This window comes from Papio anubis, chromosome 8 (genome assembly GCF_008728515.1).
Source record: "Papio anubis isolate 15944 chromosome 8, Panubis1.0, whole genome shotgun sequence".
Taxonomy (NCBI): domain Eukaryota; kingdom Metazoa; phylum Chordata; class Mammalia; order Primates; family Cercopithecidae; genus Papio; species Papio anubis.
The window spans coordinates 24,584,541-24,602,987 of NC_044983.1; the positions used below are offsets into that span (position 1 = coordinate 24,584,541).

The 18,447-nt window shown below is 40.6% G+C and overlaps 1 protein-coding gene and 1 pseudogene across 1 annotated transcript in view; both read left to right on the top strand.

Moving 5' to 3' along the window:
* Positions 1 to 18,447, top strand: part of DPYSL2 (dihydropyrimidinase like 2) — a 146,697-nt gene that overhangs the window by 22,120 nt on the left and 106,130 nt on the right. The window lies entirely within an intron of this gene.
* On the top strand, positions 12,904 to 14,246 carry LOC101021764 (annotated as a pseudogene).

The following is an 18,447-nucleotide window of genomic DNA, read 5'->3' on the forward strand; positions in this document are numbered from 1 at the left end:
CCTACATATAAAGTTTTGGAGTACGGACTGGCACATAAGAAAAACCCAACTAGAGGTTTTCCATAGAGGTCATACTCTGGTGTTGCATGACCTTTTTCTGCTCTCATTTGAAACCTGAATTCATTTCACAGAACATAAGTGCAGAGATGGTAGTGGGAACAATAAACAGAAAAGTGTGTTATGTTTGGGCCCGTTTATACAAAACGGAATGCATATATATATGTATATATATATATATATTTTTTTTTTTTTTCAGTGTAGGGAGCATGTGCAACAGTGTTATTAACTGGGATGCAAACTAGTTATCTACTTAGATGAGCTGGTCAAGATGATATTGTTAATTTGCTGACATTGCTTTGAAATGAACGTGCCAGGACATAGTGCAGTATATTCTGTGGCAACAACAGGAACTTCCTGTTAACACACAGTGGCGTTATCCTTGTAAAGTATTGGTACAAATTAATATAACTTTCTTCCCATCAAAATTATAAGCTCTCTATGGGTTGTGTGTGTGTGTTTGTTTGTGTGTGTGTGTGTGTGTTTGAGATGGGGTCTCACTCTGTCACCCAGGCTGGAGTGCAGTGGTATGATCATGGCTCACCACAACCCCAACCTCCCAGGCTCAGGTGATCCCCCAGCCTCAGCCTCCCAAGTGGCTGGGACTACAGGTATATGCCACCATGCCCAGCTAATTATTGTATATTTTTCCTTTTTTTTTTTTTTAGAGACAGGGTCTCGCTAAGTTGCCCAGGCTAGTCTTGAACTCCTGGGCTCAAGCAATCCCCCTGCCTCAACCTCCCAAAGTGCTAGGATTACAGGTGTGAGCCAATGCACCCAACCTTAATTTTTGTATTTTTGGTAGAGATGAGGTTTCACCATATTGCCCAGGCTTGTCTCAAACTCCTGGGCTCAAGCACTCCTCTGACCTCAGCCTCCCAAAGTGCTATGATTACAGGCATGAGCCACTGTGTTTGGCTTATAATATGTTTTTTAAAAAGTAAATTATAGGCCAGGCGTGGTTGCTCACGCCTATAATCCCAGCACTTTGGGAGGCCAAGGTGGGTGGATCACCTGAGGTCAGGAGTTCAAGACCAGCCTGGTCAACATGGTGAAGCGCCGTCTCTACTAAAAATACAAAAATTAGCCAGGCGTGGTGGCACACACCTTATAATCCCAGCTGAGAAGGGAGAATCGCCTGAATCCAGGAGGCGGAAGTTGCAGTGAGCCGAGATTACGCCACTGCACTCCAGCTTGGGCGACAGAAACTCCATCTCAAAAACAGACAAACAAAACTGTAAATTATTAGGTGGGCATGACATGAATAGTGAATTTACGAAAGGGAATAAATTGTGTTTAATGAAGAGGAATCTGTAAGTAAGTCTTAAGGAAGCATAACAGCGACAAAAGAGAGACATTTGCAAATTATAGAGAAATAATGAAGGGCAAGATTCTGAATTGCAGCTGCATTGATGGGAAAGGCAGTGAGAGAATGGGGAGGACAATGCAAATGAGCTACATCTTGACTCGGCCACCAAAAGGACTCTATTTGGGAATAGGTGAGAAAATGTCTACTGAATCTGACACTTCCTTCCCAACTGACAGGTATATAAATGAAGGTAATGGTAAATAATAAGGATTTTTTTAGTAGAAAGTCTTAAATATTTGATTTTCTGATGAGTGGCTTAAATAGATTGGCTTATGGCTAAATTAGTGTCAAAGGACCATAGGAAGTACAGATAATTCCTACAGAGTTGATTAGGTAATATTATTACTGCCATTGTCATTATTACTGCCTAAATATTTGGACAATGAAATCAAAGTCAAATGTTCTGGGAGAAGCTGAGGAATGGCTTTGAATCTCCATGTTCCTATTTAGTGGAGCCTATTCTGGACAGGCTGCCTTCGCTTGTTGCAAAATCAAGACAAGTTCAGGAGCTGCAGGATGATTCAGCGTGGGGTCCAAAACTCCAGTCATTTGCTAGTTTTTGTCATATCTACCTATAACGTTTGCTATTATTTATCTAATATTGTGTAGAAAAAAATAGCTTGTGCTTTTAAAGCTTTTTAAAAACTATCTTTTGGAGAAATTTAAAATGTAAAGAAAAGTTACAAATATGTTGCAGAATTTTTGTATACCTTTCACCTAGTTTCCTTAATTGTTGGCATTTTACTGCATTGACCTTACTCTCATTCTCTCTCTTCTCACACACACACAAACATACACACACACACAACGGTATATTTTTTCTCATTCATTTGAGAGTAAGTTGCAGATATGATGCCCCATTTCCCCTTAATACTTCAGTGTGTATTTCATAAAAGACAAGTTTACTTTTCCTCATGACCAAAGTGAAACCATCAAAATCAGAAAATTAACATTGATACAATACTACCGTCTAATCCCCAGACTTTGTTGAAATTTCACCAATTATCCAATAACATTCTTTAGTAGATCCAACATTCAAGTCAAGATTATCATTTACTTGTCATGTATTTTTTTCCTTCTATCTGGAAGAGTTCATCTTTCCTTGGCTTGTATAACCTTAACACTTAATGAAAACTATAGGCCAGTTATGTTTGTAGACTGCCTCTCAGTTTGGAATCGTCTGGTGTTGCTTCATGATTTATACATTTTTGTCATGACTATGTCTGAAGCAATGCCGGATCTTCTGGGAGAATCCTATCATGAGGTGCAGGATGTCAATTTATCCCATTACTTGTCATCTTAACTCTGGTCACTTGATAAAGGAGGTAGCTATCAGATCGATTCACTATAACGTCAATTAAGAAAATTTTATACTTATTGAGGAGGAGTGATATCAGCAAGATGGTGGACTAGGAGGCACCAGTGCTTATCTCCCCAACAAAAACAATGAACAAACAGCTACATGCCAATGAAAATAGTTCTGGGAGAGCTCTGGAATACAATAAAGGAACTATAGTAACCCAGTGGAGCATGAAAACTGAGGATGACCACACAGAAAAGTGTAGGAAGCATTTTAACCCGTGCCACCTCTCCCTCAGTCTGGTATACGTAGGTGCCAAGAAGGATCCCTTGGCATGACCTCTCCCTGTGGGGGAAAAAGGGAGCAGGAGGACCCCAGTGGTCCTCATCACTGCCAAGGAACACTAACAGCTTTCTCCACCAAAGACTCCCACAGTCTTCAATGATGTTGAGCTCGTGTAATGACACTTCCTAGAGTCTACGAAGCTGTTCCTGCTTTGAGGAAGGAGCTGCTATTATGTTTCCACAGGAGTAAGAACCACCACTGTGTCCTGCCCTCCTTCAGGGCCAAAGCCACTACCTCCTTCCCACAATCATGTGCATGCTCCAGACCCCAGCTCCATGGCTACTGTGCATGTTCCCATGCCTCAGACACCAGCACAATCACTGCAGTGAGTATATTTACATGCCAGACCTGTTGCAAAGAGGAATTCTCTTGGGCATGACATCCCCCACTGAGATAAAAGAAGACCGCTGGGCCCCAGTAGCCTTTAACACCAAGGACCCCGACAACCCTCACCACAGCAACAGCCATCTGCAACCTTGGCCACTAAGGACCACTATAGTATCCAACAATGTTTTTCAGCCCTTGCTCCCCTCCATCCCTCCTGCTTCTAGTAGTTCCCAGTGTCTATTGTTCCCATCTTTATGTCCACGTGTACTCAGTGTTTAGCTCCCACTAATAAGTGAGAACACACAGAATTTTGTTTTCTGTTTCTGTGTTATATTGCTTAACTACTTCTACTTTATTTTTTAATTTTTTTTTGAAAAGGAATCTTGCTCTGTCACCCAGGCTGGAGTCCAGTGGCACAATCTCGGCTCACTGCAAGCTCCACCTCCTGGGTTCACACCATTCTCCTGCCTCAGCCTCCTGAGTAGCTGGGACTACAGGCAACGGCCACCACGCCCAGCTAATTTTTTTGTGTGTTTTTAGTAGAGACGGGGTTTCACCATGTTAGCCAGGATGGTCTCAATCTCCTGACCTCGTGACCTGCCCGCCTCGGCCTCCCAAAGTGCTGGGATTACAGGCATGAGCCACTGTGCCCAGCCAACTACCTCTACTTTTAACATATTTTAGGCATTAGGACTTGCTTAGCCTTTTAATACACAGCAATATTAACTAAAATGCACATATAGAACAATGGTTAGACAATCTGAACTAATTTAGCTTATGGGCATAGAACCCTTCTCTCTGCATGCTTCCTTCTCCCCCTGCCCACCACCACCCAGGGAACAGTCAGCATCAAGACATCCAGTTTCACAATTCCCTTCCCAAATGCAACCACTCCTGTGAGATAACAAAAAAATATTTAAACGGTGTTACTGTAGCCTTCTACTTTTAGCATATGTTGTGTACTTTTAAACATCTAGAAAGACTAGATGTTTCAAATAGGACCTAAGTTTTCCACTACATACACAGTAACGTTGAATAAATGGTACACGTGTAATAAAAACTCTAATTTGAAAATGTTATTATTTATTTATTTATAGACAGAGTCTCACTCTGTTGCCTAGGCTGGAGTGCGGTGATGTGATTTGGCTCACTGCAACCTCTGCCTCCTGGGTTCAAGCAATTCTCCTTCCTCAGCCTCCCGAGTAGCTGGGACCACAGGGATGCACCATCACGTCCAGCTAATTTTTGTCTGACTTCAGCAGACAGAGCTCCATGGAAACTACACCACCGTGCCCTCCCTGAAGGCAGAACTGTTGCTACCTTCCCTGCCCTGCCAGAGTAGGATTGCCACACTCCACCCAGTCAATACCCTCACACCCACCTGTAGGTGCAGGTCTTTCCCCACTGAAGCCAGTCTGTTAAGTCTGGAAGAAGTGACTGTTTCCACAAGTGCATAGACACCAACACCAACATATGGCTATAAAAAACAAACAAAAAATCAAGGAAACATGAAACCACCAAAAGATCACAATAATTTTTCAATAATTGACCCTAAAGCAATGAAAATCTACAAATTGCCTGACAAGGAAATCAAAATAATTGTTTTAAGGAAGCTTAGTGAGCTACAAGAAAACACAGGTAGGCCGGGCGCGGTGGCTCAAGCCTGTAATCCCAGCGCTTTGGGAGGCCGAGACGGGCGGATCACGAGGTCAGGAGATCGAGACCATCCTGGCTAACACGGTGAAACCCCGTCTCTACTAAAAAATACAAAAAACTAGCCGGGCGCGGTGGCGGGCGCCTGTAGTCCCAACTACTCGGAGGCTGAGGCAGGAGAATGGCATGAACCCGGGAGGCGGAGCTTGCAGTGAGCTGAGATCCGGCCACTGCACTCCAGCCTGGGAGGCAGAGCGAGACTCCGTCTCAAAAAAAAAAAAAAAAAAAAAAAAAGAAAACACAGGTAGACAACCCAATTAAGTCAGGGAAACAATGCACAAACATAATGGGAAGTTCAACAAAGAGATAAAATAATCTTAAAACCTCAGAAATTCTGGAGCTGAAGAGTGCAATGAATGAAATAGGAAATTCAGTAAACAGCCTCAACAGTAGACTTGATCAAGCATAAGAAAAAAAAAATTGGTGAACTTGAAGAGAAGCCATTTAATACTATTTAGTCAGAAGATGAAAAAAACGAAAAAAGAGTGAAGAAAGACTACAGGATTTATAGGACACCATTAAGTGAACCAATGCACATATTATGAGTTCTAGGCCAGGCGCAGTGGCTCACGCTGGTAATCCCAGCACTTTGGGAGGCTGAGGCAGCAGATCACAAGGTCAAGAGATTGACACCATCCTGGCTAACACAGTGAAACCCTGTTTCTACTAAGAATAGAAAAAATTAGCCAGGCATGGTGGTGGGCACCTGTAGTCCCAGCTACTTGGGAGGCTGAGGCAGGAGAATGGTGTGAATCCGGGAGGTGGAGCTGGCAGTGAGCCGAGATCACGCCACTGCACTCCAGCCTGGACGACAGAGCAAGACTCCGCCTCAAAAAAAAAAAAGAAAAAGAAAAAAGAGTTCTAGAAGGAGAAGAGAAAGGGGGTAGAAAGCTCACTTAAAGAAATAGTGGCTGAAGACTTTCCACAGACTGTGGGAGGGAAATGGACATCCAGATTTCTAAATCTCAAAGATCCCCAAATAGGATCAATCACAGAAGACTACAAGTGCTCCTTAACAATGGATGTCCTGATAAATCCATTGTAAGTTGAACATATTTTAAGTTGAAAATAAATTTAGGCCAGGCGTGGTGGCTCACACCTGTAATCCTAGCACTTTGGGAGGCCGAGGCAGGCAGATCACCTGAAGTTGGGAGTTTGAGACCAGCCTGGCTAATATGGTGAAACCCCGTCTCTACTAAAAATACAAAATTACCCGGGCATGGTGGCATGTGCCTGTAATCCCAGCTACTCAGGAGGCTGAGGCAGGAGAATCACTTGAACCTAGGAGGCAGAGGTTGCAGTGAGCCGAGATTGTGGCATTGCACTCCAGCTTTGGTGACAGAGTGAGACTCCGTCTCAAAAAAAAAAAAAAAAAAAAAAAAAAAACATTTAATATCCCAATAAAGCCATCGGTAAGTTAAAAAATTATAAGTTGAACCATCATAAGTCCAGATTCTCCTCAACTTGTGATAGAGTTAAGTCCTGATAAACCCTAAAGTCAAAAAATCTTAAGTAAAAACACCATGTTGGGAATTTTCTGTACACAAGACACATTTTAATCAAGTTGTCGAAAGTTAAGGACAAATAATTTTTAAAGCAGCAAGAGAAAAGTGATTTGTCACTTTTAAGAGAATTTCTGTAAGAATATTCGTGGATTTCTTGGCAGAAACTTCGCAGACTAGGAGACAGTGGGATGATATGTTCTAAATATTGAACAAAACACAACTTTCTTTTTTTTTTTTTTTGAGACGGAGTCTCACTCTGTTGCCCAGGCTGGAGTGCAGTGGCACGATCTCAGCTCATTGCAAGCTCAGCCTCCCGGGTTCACGCCATTCTCCTGCCTCAGCTTCCCAAGTAGCTGGGACTACAGGCGCCTGCCACCACGCCTGGCTAATTTTTTGCATTTTTAGTACAGACGGGGTTTCACGGTGTTAGCCAGGATGGTCTCGATCTTCTGACCTCGTGATCTGCCCACCTCGGCTTCCCAAAGTGCTGCGATTACAGGCGTGAGCCACGGCGCCTGCCCGGCCAAAACACAACTTTCAATCAGGAGTACTATACCAGGTAAAATTATCCTTTAAAAGTGATGGAGAGATAGTTTTTCTCAAACAAACAAAAGTGAAGGGAGTTCATTACCAGTAGACCTAACTTACTTATCATTTACTTGTCATGTCTGTTTGTTTCTTCTATCTGGAACAAAAAAAAATGCTTTAGAAACTTATTTAAATTGAAATAAAATTATCCTAAACAGCAACACACACACAAGCATATGAAAGCATAAATCACACAGGGAAAGGTAAATATATAGACGTAGACAGATTCATGTAACACTGTAAAGATGGTGTATAAATAACTTTTAATCCTAATATAAAAGTTAATAGAGAAAATGTCGCTAACGGATATATGATATAAAAAGATGCATTCTTTGTCTACAAGAGTACAAAGTGCTTGTGTGGGGGAGTAAAATGGTAGTGTTTTTGTATGCAATTGAACTTAAAATAGAAGGTTAAAAACTATAAGATATTTTACACAAGCCTTTATCTAATAGCAAAGAAAAAAACCTGTAACAGATACACAAAAGATGAAAATTCAAAGCATATTACTACAAAAATCATCAAACAACAAAGGAAGACAGCAAGAAAACAAGAGTCAAAACAATGCAAGACAAATAGAAAATAATTAACAAAAATGGCAATGGTAAGTCCTCATCAATAATTACTTAAATGTAAATGGATTAAGTTCACCAATCAAAAGATATAGAGGCTGGGTGTGGTGGCTAATGCCTGTAATCCCAACAATTTGGGAGGCCCAGGTGGGAAGATTGCTTGAGCCCAGGAATTTGAGACCAGCCTGGGTTCAAACTATGTCTTTAACATAGGGAAACCCCATATCTACAAAAAAATTTAAAAAATTAATCAGGTGTGGTTGCACATGTCTGCAGTCCTAGCTACTAGGAAGGCTGAGGTGGGAGGATCGCTTGAGGCTGGGAGGTTGAGGCTGCAGTGGGCTCGCCACCGAACTCTAGTCTGGGTGACAGTCTGAGTGACCTTGTCTCAAAAACAAAACAAAACAACAAAAACCCCACAAAAGGTATAGAGTGACTGAATGAATAAAAAACAAGATCCAGTCATATGCTGTCTGTAATAGGTACACTTTACTTATTGTTTCTAGGTTTTAAAAATTACGTTTATTAAAAAAACATTTTTTTTTTTTTTCTGAGGTGGCAGTCTTGCTGTGTTGCCCAGGCTGGAGTGTGGTGGCGTGATCATAGCTCACTGGAACCTCAATCTCCTGGGCTTCCTGCCTCTGCCTTCTGAGTATTTGGGGCTACAGGCATGTACCACTGTGCCAAACTATTATAATTTTAATTTTTTTTTTTTTGTAGAGATGGCGGTCTCGCTCTGTTTCTCAGGCATGTTTTAAACTCTGGCTTCAAGTTATCCTCCTGCCTCATCCTCGTAAAATGTTGGGATTACAGGAGTGAGCTACCACACTGGGCCTAACTTTTATTTTTAAAAAGTTAATACATGCATTATAGGAAAGTGAAAAACACAAGAAAGAAAGAACGAAGTTGTCCACAATCACAGGCAGTTTACAGTTTGCTGTGTCCTTCTAGGTCCTGTATGTGTTTAGACACAACATCCAGTTTTATTGGAGTGAGAGCATACAGTATGTATGTATCATGCTTTTTCACACATCATGAATATTTACCAATTTAAAATCCCAAAGTGATATGAATATTTTGATAACCAAGAATACACGACACCGACTCAATCTGTTAGAAAAAAGTATAATCCCACCTCTTTTGGGACAAAAATTTCATAGAAGACAAAAATGGCAACACTACTCTAGGTAAAGGTACTGGCGGAATTCTGATTAACATACTGCGCTTCCGTAGTGTTCAATTTAAAGTGAAACATAAAGCAACAGAGTACACCAAGTAGAGTTTCTAAGATAATTCATTATCAGATCTATACCATTCAATGGTTAGCAAGGAGGTATATTTCCGTTGAATTACTTAATTTATTCCTGCAGTTCAGCCAAAGAGATGCACATACATCAATTGGCTACAGTCAAAAGGTAAATATGAACACATCTGCATACATCTCTCCCTTCACACTTCCTTCTGCTCCTCTGCTGCCTGCCTAACAAGTCCTGATGTACACTGCTCAGGGAGGGGTTAACAATTCTGTATCCAAGGTGCATTTTTTTGTATCTATTATAATAAGATATTTACAAATTGGCTAAGTCACTGGCGGTATCTTTTTTTTTTTTTCAGATGGAGTTTCGCTCTTGTTGCCCAGGCTGGAGTGCAACGGTGGGACCTTGGCTCACCACAACCTCTGCCTCCAGGATTTAAGCGGTTCTCATGCCTCAGCCTCTCCAGTAGCTGGGATTACAGGCATGCGCCACCATGCCCAGCTAATTTTTATTTTTAGTAGAGACAGGGTTTCACCATTTTGGTCAGGCTGGTCTCCAACTCCCAACCTCAGGTAATCCACCCACCTCGGCCTCCCAAAGTGCTGGGATTACAGGCGTGAGCCACCGCACCCGGCCAGTAGCTCTACTTTTTATCATACACTGTTTGCTCAGGGTGTTCCAATTTAAAAGATAATTTCAGGCCGGGCTGGTCTTGAACTCCTGACCTCAGGTGATCCATCTGTCTTGGCCTTCCAAAGTGCTGGGATTACAGGCATGAGCCCCTGTACCCAGCCTGAAAGTATCTTTTAAATAGGAACATTCTAGACTAGAACCCTTTTGCTTCCTACTTCTGTCAACCCAATGGGCAGATATAAGCATCTATAGTTCTTAGCAGGGATTTTCACAATTTCACTTCCATAAGGGTTACGAACAGTCTTTTCTATGAATTTTAACACAAAATAGACTCAACGTATTAGTTTACTAACCCTCCTTTTGTCATAAGCTAGCGACCTCTTTAACATCTAGAAGGACTAGATGTTATAAATCAGGACTTGCTTGTCTTTTATGTATGGTATAAACACAGTCAAGTAAAAGACAATGCACGGACATAAGGGACAGTGGCCAATTGTGCCTCACCATACACACACTGGTATCAAACCCTTTGCAATTCCTTCTCCTCTTTTCTTCCTGAACCAGCATGAATATAGTAATGTGTACTGCTCAGAGAAGTGGTGTGATCATTCAATTTCCAAAAGACAATATTTCATATGAATTTTACAAAAGGATATTTACACAATGTGTTCTTTATTACCTCTACATTTAATATACTTTGTGCACTTCTAAACACCTAGATGGACTAGATGTTTCAAATAAAGACTTAAGTTTGTCTTCTATATACACAGTAGTATTGAATAAGCTACACACATGTAACAATGGTTATATCTGAAAGTATCTTCTATATTGTTCTGGTCTAAAGTCCTTCATTTCTTCCAGTTCCTCTCCACCATCAACCCGATGGATATAAGTACATGTGTCACTTAGATGTGATGTTATCATTTTACTTCTAAAAGTCCTTTTGAGAAGACAGCTTTTCTGTGAATTGTACAAAATGTACAAAATTGTACACTTCTGTGAAGTGTACAAAATGAATAGGTACACTTTAGAATTAAAGACACATGTAGGTTGACAGTAAAGGGATAGAAAAAGATATTTTATACAAATAGCAACCAAAAGAAACCAGAGGTGGCTATACTTATATCAGACAAAATAGACTTTAGGTCTAAAACTGTCTGTAGACACAAGGAAGATCATTTTATAATGATAAAAAGGTCAGTTCTACAGGAAAATATAACAATCGTGTACACACCCAACATCAGAGCACCTAAATATATTAAGCAAATATTGACAGATCTGAGGATAGGAACTGACAGCAATACATTAATAGTAGGGGACTTCAATACTTCACTTAGGATAAGGGATAGAACATCCAGACAGAAAATCAATAAAGAAACAGCTGACTTGAACAACACTATGGAACAGATGGACCTAACCACCACATGCAGAACTTCTTATCCAACAGCAGAAGTATGCACGTTTTTCTCAGGCACACACAAAACGTTCTCTGGGATAGATCACATATTAGGCCACAAAATGAGTCTTAACAAATTTAAGACATTCACAATGATTCTAAGTACCTTTTTCAACCACAGTGAAATGTAACTACTAATCTATAACAGCAAGAAAATGGGAAAATTCACAAATATGTGGAAACAAAACACACTCCAGAACAACCATTGGCTCGAAGATATCAAAAGGGAATTTAAAAAGTGTCTTAGCAAGGCGCAGTGGCTCACGCCTGTAAGCTCAGTACTTTGGCAAGCAGGTGGGCAGATCACTTGAGGTCAGGAGCTCTAGACTAGCCTGGTTAACATGGTCAGGAGTTCAAGACTGTGCTGGCCAACATGGTGAAACCCCATCTCTACTAAAAATACAAAAAATTAGCTGGGCGTGGTGGCATGCACCTGTAATCCCAGCTACTTGGGAGGCTGAGGCAGGAGAATCGCTTGAACCCAGGAAGCGTAGGTTGCAGTGAGCTGAGATCATGCCACTGCACTTCAGCCTGAGTGACAGCGAGACTCAAAAAAAAAAAAAAAAAAAAAAATTCTCAACATTGAATTTCCCTGCTCCTTTATCAAAGATAAGTTGACTGTATTTATGTGTGTCTCTGGGCTCTTTGCTTTCTTCCCTTGATCTGTTTGTCTTGACAACCATACCTTTATAGTAAGTCTTGAAGTCAGGAAGTATCTGACTAGTTCTACTCCTTCAATTTCATGTTGCCTATTCTGGGTCTTTTGACTTTTCATATAAACTTTAGATTTCATTTGTTGAAATCCACAAACAATTTGCTGGCATTTTGACTGGGATTTTGATTGTGTTGAATGTATAGATCCAGTTGGGAAGAACTGGTATCTTGACAATATTGTCTTCCAATCAATGAACATGGGAATATTTCTTCATTTATTTAGTTCTTCTTTGATTTTGTTCATCAAAAAATTATAGGCTTCCTTATACAGATCTTGGATGTGCGTGTTAGGCTTATACCTAAAGATATCATTTCGTGGTTGCTCATGTAAATTGTATTGTGTTTTTAATTATAAATCCCACTTATTCATTGTTGGTATACAGGAAAGCAATGGACTTTTATATATTAAACTTGTATCTTGCAACTTTGCTACAACTGCTTATCAGTTCCAGTTTTTTGTTGATTCTTTTAGACCTATGTAGATTACACCATCTGCTCAACAGATATAAAAAATATTAGCATTTTGGTGTATATCTTTATAGAGTCTTTTAAAAATAAATTAGACACATTTACATTTATTATGTGTATATACACATAATTGTATGTAACATAAATGTTACATAATTGGGATTCAGTGAGAAGGCTTTTAGTTTCTTATCTGAGGTGCTAGGTACTTGTGAGTTATGACTTCTATTCTCACAACAAGAAAAATCCTGCAGAAACCAAAAATCAACAACTCTTTATCAGTCAGATGATTGAGGTCACAAGGCAAGACACTTCACCTACAATTGGCGAGAGAAGTTAATACACAGAATCAAAGCTTACTGGAGGCCAGGAGCGGTGGCTCATGCCTGTAATGCCAGAACTTTGGGAGGTCGAGGTGGGTGGATTGCTTGAGCCAAGGAGTTGGAGGCCAGCCTGGGCAACATGGCGAAATCCCGTCTCTACTAAAAATGCAAAAATTAGCCGGGTGTGGTGGCACACACCTGTAATCCCAGCTACTTGGGTGGCTGAGGCAAGATAACTGCTTGAACCCAGGAGGTGGAGGTTGCAGTGAGCCAAGATTGTGCCACTGCACTCCAGCCTGGGGGACAGAGAGAGACCCTGACTGAAAAAAAAAAAAAAGAGCTTACTGGAGCAGAAGCCCACTGCAGTAGCAAGAACCAGATTCCTTTTACTCAGTACATTGTATCTGTCCTTCAACAAAAAATGACAGGGCAAATTGAAAGACGAAAAACAATCTGAGGAGACAGAACAAGCATCATAACCAGACCCAGATATTGTAGAGATTTTGGATAGCCTGACAGGGAATTTAAAATAACTATGGTTAATGTGTTGAGGCCTCTAATGGAAAAAGTGAAAAACATGCAAGAACAGATGCATAATATAAGCAGAGAGATGGTAACTTTAATAAAGAATCAGGACTAGCCAGGAGACCAGAGATCTAGCACCTGGAGCAGCATGGCCAAGCCTTGTGGAGTGCACCTGAGTGGGGATGCCTGAAAGCAGGCGGAGGTCTTCAGGCAAAATCTTTTCCAGGAGACTGAGGAATTCCCCTACAGATTCTTGCCACAGAAAATCGTATCTGAATCAGCTCTTGCAAGAGGACTCCCTCAATGTGGCTGATCTGACCTCCCTCTGAGCACCACTGGAATCCCCATCCCAGACCCTCTATCCAAGAATGATGAGTTGGAAACAGATAAGCAGGCGAAGAAAGAAGTCTCCCCTGGCATGAGAAGGTCCTGTTCCTGTTTCCCTGGTTAAGACGGAAGTCTGGACTCTCAAAGAGAAATGCATTCTGGTGATCACATGGATCCAGCATCTGATCCCCAAGATTGAGGATGGACATTATTTTGGGGTATCACTCCAGGAGAAGACGCTGGAGAGGATGAATGCAGTCACGACCAAAGTGGAAACCTTCCAGACAGCCACGTCTAAGTACTTCTCAGAACACGGAGATGATGTGGCCAAGGCCTCCCAGGAAATTCATGTAATGCATTATTACCAGGCCTTGGTGCACAGGCAAGATGAGGTACCCTATGGGGAGATCGAGGACACCGTGCTTGACCTGAGGGCTTTCTATGCTGAGCTTTATCATAATTTCAGAAGCAACCTGGAGAAAATTGTCAACCCAAAGGGTGAAGAGAAGCCATCTGTGTACTGAGCCCAGGGCTAGAAGAGAAATAAATGACTTACACTTTGTGTGGATTAAAAAACAATAATCAAGGCCTTTTCCTCTCAGAAGTCCCCTCTCTCACACTAGAGAGAGAGAGCTGTTTTCCTTTCTCTTTCTTTTACCTATTAAACCTCTACTCCTAAACTCCTAACAGTAATAATATAATAATAATAATAATCAGGCCATGTGTAGTGGCTTATGCCTGTAATCCCAGCACTTTGGGAGTCTGAGGCAGGAACATTGTTTGAGTTCAGGAGTTCAAGACCAGCCTAAGCACTATAGTAAGACCTCCTCTCTTAAAAAAAAAAAAAAAAATCGCCAGACATGGTGGTGCATGCCTGTGGTCCCAGCTACTTGGGAGGTTGAAGCAGGAGAATCACTTGAGCCTGGTGGTCGAGGCTGCAGTGAGCTGTGATTGTGCCATTGCACTCCAACCTGGGTGACAGAGTGAGACCTCATCTCATAAACAAAACCAAACCAAACAAAAAATAGGCCGGGTGCAGTGACTCATGCCTATAATCCCAGCACTTTGGGAGGCTGAGGTGGGCAGATCATTTGAGGTCAGGAGTTTGAGACCAGCCTGACCAACATGGGGAAGCCCCGTCCCTACTAAAAATACAAAAATTAGCTAGGGGTGGTGGCAGGTGCCTATAATCCCAGCTACTTGGGAGGCTGAGGCAGGAAAGTCACTTGAACCTGGGAGGCAGAGGCTGCAGTGAGCCGAGATCACACCACAGCACTCCAGCCTGGGTGACAGAGCGAGACTCTGTCTCAAAATAATAATAATAATGATAATCATCACATCATCAAAAGGATATGCTAGAAATACAGAAAACACTATACTAGAAATGAAGAATGCCTTTTATTTGATTGATCAAGAGGCAGGACACAGCCAAAGAAAGAATCAGTGAGTTGAAGAAATGTCGGCAGAAACTTCCAAAATGGAAATGCAGAGAGAGAAAACAACGAAAATGACAGAACATAATATCCAAGAAATACAGGAAAATTATCAAAGATTTAACATATGTATAAAGGTGATATTAGAGGGAGCAGAAAGAGAGAAAGGGACAGGGGACATACTGGAAGCCATAAAGACTGAGAATTTCTCAAAATTAATAATAGACAGCATACCACAGGTACAGGAAGCTCAGAGAACACCAAGCAGGATCAGTACTACAAAATCTATCCCTGGGCATATCACATTCAAGCTGTAGAAAATCAAAGACAGCAAGAAAACCTTGAAAGAAGTCAGAAATAAAAAGCACTTTATAGAGAGAGGAGCAAGGATAGTATCATACTGGATTTCTCTTGAGACCCATACAAGCAAGAAGAGAGTGAAGTGAAAGAAGTTGAAAGAAAAAAACCATCAACCTAGAATTTTGTATCCAGCAAGATTGTCCTTCAAAACTGAATGATAAATAAAGACTTTCCCAGACAAATAAATGTTGAGGGAATTTGTCACCAGTGACACTGCAATAAATGTTAAAAGAAATGCTTCAGAGAGAAGGAAAATGACATAAGAAGAGACTTGGATCTACTTAAAGAAAGGAAGAGTATTAGAGAGAAATAAATGAAGCTAAAATAAAGTAAATAAAGTCTTTTTTTAACTCCTGATTGATCCAACAGATAACTGTTTGTCCAAAATAACAACAGAAACAATAATAATGTATTTGGTAGTTACAGCTTATGGATAAATTAAATAATTAAATAAGGGAAAGTAACAATACAAGGGATGGGAGCATTGGGAATAGTCTGCTCTAAGGTATGTGCATCAGCTGTGATGAAGTGGTATAGTATAATTTGAACATGGACTTGGATTGGTTGTAAATGTATACTGCAAACTCAAGGGCAATGACCAGAGAAAGCTAAAAAGGGACATAATTGATTTTTTGAGAGGTGAGGAAATGGAGTTACATAAAGTAATCAATTAAAAAGACAGAAGGCAGAAAAAGAGTGAAAGACAAAAAAGAAACAACAAGGACAAAAATATAAAATAGTAACAAGCATAGAAGATATTAATCCAACTATCAATAATCACTTAAATCTTAATCATAAATACACCAGTTAAAAGATAGAGATTATCAGAGTGAATTAAAGCAAAATAGAAGTAACTATATGCTGTGTACAAGAAACCCACCCTAAATATAAAAATACAGATAGATTAAAAGTAAAAGGATGGAGAAAGATATGTCATGTCTTTTAGTCAGGGTTCTCCAGAAAAGCAGACTGATGGGAGATAGATAGATAGATAAATAGATAGATAGATAGATAGATAGATAGATAGATAGATGACAAGTGGCTTATTAGAGGAATTGGCTTACTCTGTTATGAAGGCTGAGAATTCCCATGATAGACTGTCTGCAAGCTGGAGAACCAGGGAAACTGGTAGCTGGCTCAGTGCAAGTTTGAAGGCCTCAGATGCAAGGATGCCTAGGTATAACTCTCAGTCTGAGCCAAAGGCCTGAGAGCTAGTGGGGAGAGGGGATCTGGTGTAAGTCCCAGAGCACAAGAGCTGGAGAACCCAAAGTTCTGACACCCAAGGGCAGGAGAAAATGGGCATCTTGACTCTGGAAGTGAGAGAGTTTACCCTTCCTCTGCCTTCCATCCAGGCCCCCAATCAATTGGATGGTGCCCACTCACATTACATCTGGATCTTCCCCACTTTGTCCACTGACTCACACACTAATCTCCCCCAGATACACCCTCGTAGACATACCTGGGGCAACCCAATTATTCTAATCAAAAGCCAAACCCTTTCAGCAGAAGAGGGATGGTTTCAGTGCCTACTGACGCACTGAGAATAATTGATCCTTTACTAGCTATCTGGGTATCTTTTAATCCAGTCAAGTTGGCAGCCCCAATCTACCATCACACCATGCTAACACAAATCAAAGGAAAGTTAGAATAGCTATATTAATTTATAACAAAGTAGACTTCAGAGCTAGGAAAATTATCCGGGATAAAGAGGGGCACTACGTAATGATAAAGAAGTCAATTCTCCAAGAAGATATAGCAATCCTTACTGTATATGTGCGTAACAGCAGAGCATCAAAATATATGAGGCAAAAACTGATAGAACTTCAAGGAGATATAAATAAATCTGCTACTATGGTTGTAGACTTCAACACCCCTCTGTCAGTAGCTGACAGATCCAGCAGACAGAAAATCAGTAAGGACATAGTAGAACCAAATAACACTATCAGCTAAATGGATCTAACTGAAATTTATATAATACATCACCCAACAATAGCAGAATTCACATTCTTCTCAAACTCATATGGGACATGGAACATTCACCATTCCAGGCCGTAAAACACACCCTTAACACATTTTAAAGAATAGAAATCATACAAAGTAAGCTCTCGAACCACAATGAACTTAAACTAGAAATCAAAAAAACAGGAATATAGCTGGAAAATCCCCAAATACTTTAAGAATATACTTTTATTGTATTTTAGTTTTAGAAATGAGATCTTGCTCTGTCTCCTAGGTTAGAGTGTAGTGGCATAATCATAGTTTACTGCATCCTTGAACTGGGCTCAAGCAATTTTCCTGCCTCAGTCTCCGAGTAGCTGGGACTACAGATGCATGCTACCATGCCTGGCTAATTTTTAAATTTTTTGTAGAGATGGGGGTCTCACTATGTTGCCAATGCTGGTCTTAAACACTTGGGCTCAAGCAATCCTCCTGTGTCAACCTCCCAAAACATTGGGATTACAGGTGTGAGCCACTGCACACAGCCTAAACAATATATGCTTGAATATCACATGGGTCAAGGAAGAAATCTCAAGAGAAACTTTAAAAATATCTTTTAACTATGAGAAAATAAAAATACAACTTATCAAAGTTTGTGGGCTGCAGCAAAAGCAGTGCTTAATGAGAGATTTATACCATTAAATGCATATATTAGAAAAGAAGAAATATCTAATACCAATAATCTAAACTTCCACTTTGGGAGACTAAACAAGGAAGAGCAAATTAAATTCAAAGTAAACAGAAGAAAAGAAATAATAGTAATTAGAGCAGAAATCAATGGCATTGGAAACAGGACATCAAAAGAGAAAATAAAACTAAAAGCTGATTCTTTGAAAAGATCAGTACAATTGATGTCTCAGTCCATTTACTGTTGCTATAAACGAATACCTGAGACTGGGTAATTTATAAAGAAAGGGAAGTTATTTCCTACAGGTCTGGAGGCTGGGAAGTCCAAGGTCCATGTGCTGTGTCAGGTGAGGGCCTTCTGGCTGGTGGACACTCTTCTCTGCAGAGTCCTGAGGAGGTGCAGGGCATCACATGTGAGAGCACTTATGAGAGACTGCCAAACTGGCTTTTATAACAGACCCACTCTTGTGATAAGTAGCCCGCTTCCTCAATAACCCATTAATTGATTAATCTGTGAATGAATTAATCCATTCATGAGTGCAGAGCCCTCATGA